Source organism: Neoarius graeffei, chromosome 6, assembly GCF_027579695.1.
Source record: "Neoarius graeffei isolate fNeoGra1 chromosome 6, fNeoGra1.pri, whole genome shotgun sequence".
In the NCBI taxonomy this organism is placed as follows: domain Eukaryota; kingdom Metazoa; phylum Chordata; class Actinopteri; order Siluriformes; family Ariidae; genus Neoarius; species Neoarius graeffei.
This window is the reverse complement of record NC_083574.1, coordinates 56,220,216-56,226,173: the sequence shown is the minus strand read 5'-3', so window position 1 is coordinate 56,226,173 and position 5,958 is coordinate 56,220,216.

Sequence of the window (5,958 nt, the reverse complement as noted above, 5' to 3'; positions counted from 1 at the left end):
GAGGTGTTCGCTATTAAGGATGACAACTTGGCCAACATCCTCCTCTCCCCCATTACGTCCACTGAGTCCAGTGCACAGCCCAGGACAGATCCTGCCTTCCGAATCAGCTTGTTAAGTTTTTTCCTCTCTGCTGTTGTGATACTACTTCCCCAACAGACAACTCCATAGAATATGGCTGATGCCACCACAGAGTCATAAAAAGAGTTGTGGACCCTGAACTCCAAAGGCCCTGAGCCTCCTCAGCAGGTGGAGTCTGCTCTGGCCTTTCACGTTCAAAGTGTTTATTGTCATATGCACAGTAAGGACATGTCCACTTGTACAATGAAATTCTTAGTTTGCTGTCCACCATGAATGCCAATTACAAATAAATAAATAGGCGGAAGAAGTAATACAAAGTAAGACAATATAGTGCAAAAAGAAAAGCAAAAGCAACAAAAACACCCAGTGCAGTACAAAATAAAGGTTAATGTAGTGCAAAATACAGTGGTGCTTGAAAGTTTGTGAACCCTTTAGAATTTTGTATATTTCTGCATAAATATGACCTAAAACATCATCAGATTTTCACACAAGTCCTAAAAGTAGATAAAGAGAAGCCAGTTAAACAAATGAGACAAAAATATTATACTTGGTCATTTATTTATCGCCCTGTGATGACCTGGCGACTTGTCCAGGGTGTACCCCGCCTTTCGCCCGTAGTCAGCTGGGATAGGCTCCAGCTTGCCTGCGACCCTGTAGAAGGATAAAGCGGCTAGAGATAATGAGATGAGATGAGATGAGATTTATTTATCGAGGAAAATGATCCAATATTACATATCTGTGAGTGGCAAAAGTATGTGAACCTTTGCTTTCAGTATCTGGTGTGACCCCCTTGTGCAGCAATAACTGCAACTAAATGTTTCCAGTAACTGTTGATCAGTCCTGCACACCGGCTTGGAGGAATTTTAGCCCATTCCTCCGTACAGAACAGCTTCAACTCTGGGATGTTGGTGGGTTTCCTCACATGAACTGCTCGCTTCAGGTCCTTCCACAACATTTTGATTGGATTAAGGTCAGGACATTGACTTGGCCATTCCAAAACATTAACTTTATTCTTCTTTAACCATTCTTTGGTAAAACGACTTGTGTGCTTAGGGTTGTTGTCTTGCTGCATGACACACCTTCTCTTGAGATACAGTTCATGGACAGATGTCCTGACATTTTTCTTTAGAATTTGCTGGTATAATTCAGAATTCATTGTTCCATCAATGATGGCAAGCCGTCCTGGCCCAGATGCAGCAAAACAGGCCCAAACCATGATACTGCCATCACCATGTTTCACAGTTGGGATAAGGTTCTTATGCTGGAATGCAGTGTTTTCCTTTCTCCAAACATAATGCTTCTCATTTAAACCACAAAGTTCTATTTTGGTCTCATCCATCCACAAAACATTTTTTCCAATAGCCTTCTGGCTTGTCCACGTGATCTTTAGCAAACTGCATATGGGCAGAAATGTTCTTTTTGGAGAGCAGTGGCTTTCTCCTTGCAACCCTGCCATGCACACCATTGTTGTTCAGTGTTCTCCTGATGGTGGACTCATGAACATTGACATTAGCCAGTGTGAGAGAGGCCTTCAGTTGCTTAGAAGTTACCCTGGGGTCCTTTGTGACTTTGCCGACTATTACCCACCTTGCTCTTGGAGTGATCTTTGTTGGTCGAGCACTCCTGGGGAGGGTAACGGTGGTCTCGAATGTCCTCCATTTGTACACAATCTGTCTGACTGTGGATTGGTGGAGTCCAAACTCTTTAGAGATGGTTTTGTAACCTTTTCCAGCCTGATGAGCATCAACAATGCTTTTCCTGAGGTCCTCAGAAATCTCCTTTGTTCGTGCCATCATACACTTCCACAAACATGTGTTGTGAAGATCAGACTTTGACAGATCCCTGTTCTTGAAATAAAACAGGGTGCCCACTCATACCTGATTGTCATCCCATTGATTGAAAACACCTGACTCTAATTTCACCTTCAAATTAACTGCTAATCCTAGAGGTTCACATACTTTTGCCACTCACATATATGTAATATTGGATCATTTTCCTCAATAAATAAACAATCAAGTATCATATTTTTGTCTCATTTGTTTAACTGGGTTCTCTTTATCTACTTTTAGGACTTGTGTGAAAATCTGATGATGTTTTAGGTCATATTTATGCAGAAATATAGAAAATTCTAAAGGGTTCACAAACTTTCAAGCACCACTGCAGGTAGTGTAATACAAAAATAAGGCAATGATCGGACATAGCAGCAGAAGGGCAGTAATGTGTGAATGTGCAAACAATGTAATCAGATGTAAACAGTCAAGGAAACAGCAGCAAAAAGAGCAGTAATGTGCAAACAAATGTAAACAGATGTAAGCAGTCAAGGACAGTTTACAGGGAGGTAGTCCATGGTTATAGACTCCTGTCAGCTGTTCAGGAGTCTGATGGCGGTGGGAAAAAAAGAGTTCTTTAGTCTGACGGTCTTACATTTCACACTTCTGTACATCCGGCCTGAGGGTAGAAGTGTGAACAGGCCGTGCTGGGGGTGGGTGGGGTCTTTAAGGATGGAGGCAGCTCTCCTGTGGACTCTGCGGTGGTACAGTGATATGCAAAAGTTTGGGCACCCCGGTCAAAATTACTGTTACTGTGAACAGTTAAGCAAGTTGAAGATGAAATGATCTCCAAAAGGCATAAAGTTAAAGATGACTCATTCCTTTTATATTTTAAGCAAAGACAATTTTTGATTTTCATCTTTTACATTTTCAAAATGACAAAAAAGGAAAAGGGCCCAAAGCAAAAGTTTGGGCACCCTGCATGGTTAGTACCTAGTAACACCCCCTTTGGCAAGTATCACAGCTTGTAAACACTTTTTGTAGCCAGCTAATAATCTTTCAGTTCTTACCTGGGGGATTTTCATACATTCGTCCTTGCAAAAGGCTTCCAGTTCTACAAGTTTCTTGGGCTGTCTTGCATGCACTGCTCTTTTGAGATTTATCCACAGATTTTCTATGATGTTTAGATCAGGGGACTGTGAGGGCAAAACCTTCAGCTTGTGCTTCTTGAGGTATTCCATTGTAGATTTTGAGGTGCGTTTTGGATCATCGTCTTATTGTAGGACCCATCCTCTTTTTAACTTCAACTTTTTTACAGATGGTGCGATGTTTGCTTCCAGAATTTGCTGGTATTTATTCGAATCCATACTTCCCTCGACCAATGAAATGTGCCCTGTGCCTCTGGCTGCAACACAACCCCAAAGCATGATCGATCCACACCCATGCTTCAGAGTTGGAGAGGTGTTCTTTTCCTGGAATTTGGCACCCTTTTTTCTCCAAACATACCTTTGCACATTGTGGCCAAAAAGTTCGATTTTGATTTCATCAGTCCACAGGACTTGTTTCCAAAATGCATCAGGCTTATTTAGATGTTCATTTGCAAACTTCAGACGCTGAATTTTGTGGCTAGGACGCAGGAAAGGTTTTCTTCTGATGACTCTCCCATGAAGGTCATATTTGTTCAGGTGTTGCTGCGTAGTCGAACAGTGCACCACCACTCCAGGGTCTGCTAAATCTTTCTGAAGGTCTTCTGCAGTCAAACAGGGGTTTTTATTTGCCTTGCAATCCAACGAGCAGTTCTTTCAGAAAGTTTTCTTCATCTTCCAGATGTCACCTTGATCTCCACTGTTAACTGCCATTTCTTAATAACATTATAATCTGAGGAAACAGCTACCTGAAAACACTTTGCTACATTCTTGTAGCCTTCTCCTGCTTTATGAGCATCAATTATTTTATTATTCAGAATGTGAGGGAGTTGCTTAGAGGAGCCCATGGCTGTTGATTTTAGGGACAAGTTTGAGGAGTCAGAGAATTTATACAGCTTTGAAATCTGCATCATCTGACCTTTCCTAACGAAGAATTTGAACAAGCCATAGCTTCATAAGCTAATTAAGGTCTGGAACCTTGGTAAAAGTTACCTGAGAACTCAAATGTATTGGGGTGCCCAAACTTTTGCATGGTGTTCCTTTTCTTTTTTCACTCTCCAATTGTACAAAACAAAAATAATACACAAATCTTGCAGAAAACGCTGAAAATAAATGTCTCGTCTTTACCTTTATGCCTTTTGGTGATCAATTCATCTTTTGCTCACTTAACTATTCACAGTAACAGACATTTTCAGTAAGGGTGCCCAACCTTTTGCATGTCACTGTAGATGCTCTGCAGAGAACGCAGTGGAGTTTTGGTGATCTTCTCAGCAGTCTTCACCACCCTCTGTAGGCGTTTGCGGTCCATTGCTGTAGTGCTGCCGTACAACACAGTCAGGTTGCTCTCAATCACACAGCTGTAGAAGTTGCTGAGGATCTTGGGCGACATACCAAACTTCCTAGGCGGCATGGTGGTGTAGCGGTTAGCATGGTCACCTCACAGCAAGAAGGTCCCGGGTTCGCGGCCAGAGAGGGCCTTTCTGTGTGGAGTTTGCATGTTGTCTGCGTGGGTTTCCTCCGGGTGCTCCGGTTTCCCCCACAGTCCAAAGACATGCAGTTAGGTTGACGTGGGCTGAAGTGCCCTTGAGCAAGGTACCTGACCCCTGACTGCTCCCCGGGCGCTCTAGTGTGGCTGCCCACTGCTCTGGGTGTGTGTGCGTGTGTTCCCTGCTTCAGATGGGTTAAATGCAGAGGATGAATTTCACTGTGCTTGAAGTGTGCATGTGACAAATAAAGGTTTCTTCTTCTTCCTCAGCCTTGTACAGGGCGTGTGTGTGTGATCAGACCTGGTACACATATTTATGAACATTCAAAGATTCGTGTTACTCCTTTCTCTTTTGTATTTAAATAACGTTGATGTAATATCCTGCCTTGAAAAGGTTTTACACTACCATTCAAAAGTTTGGGGTCACCCAGACAGACAATGTTGTGTTTTCCATGAAAAGTCACACTTTTATTTACCACCATAAGTTGTAAAATGAATAGAAAATATAGTCAAGACATTTTTCTGGCCATTTTGAGCATTTAATCGACCCCACAAATTAATGTGATGCTCCAGAAACTCATCTCATCTCATCTCATCTCATTATCTCTAGCCGCTTTATCCTGTTCTACAGGGTCGCAGGCAAGCTGGAGCCTATCCCAGCTGACTACGGGCGAAAGGCGGGGTACACCCTGGACAAGTCGCCAGGTCATCACAGGGCTGACACATAGACACAGACAACCATTCACACTCACATTCACACCTACGGTCAATTTAGAGTCACCAGTTAACCTAACCTGCATGTCTTTGGACTGTGGGGGAAACCGGAGCACCCGGAGGAAACCCACGCGGACACGGGGAGAACATGCAAACTCCACACAGAAAGGCCCTCGCCAGCCCCGGGGCTCGAACCCAGGACCTTCTTGCTGTGAGGCGACAGCGCTAACCACTACACCACCGTGCCGCCCGCTCCAGAAACTCAATCTGCTCAAAGGAAGGTCAGTTTTATAGCTTCTCTAAAGAGCTCAACTGTTTTCAGCTGTACTAACATGATTGTACAAGGGTTTTCTAATCATCCATTAGCCTTCTGAGGCAATGAGCAAACACATTGTACCATTAGAACACTGGAGTGAGAGTTGCTGGAAATGGGCCTCTATACACCTATTTTGCACCAAAAACCAGACATTTGCAGCTAGAATAGTCATTTACCACATTAGCAATGTATAGAGTGCATTTCTGATTAGTTTAAAATGATCTTCATTGAAAAGAACAGTGCTTTTCTTTCACAAATAAGGACATTTCAAAGTGACCCCAAACTTTTGAACGGTAGTGTATATCCAGAGCCAGACCTGTTGAAATATGAAATGATTGTATACTGTAGGTGGCGCCAATGAGCTAAAGTCTGTCAATAACCAACGAAGAAGAAGAAGAGAAGAAGAGGCGGGGCATCCTGGAGGTTTGGCCGCTTTTGATTGGTGCGATT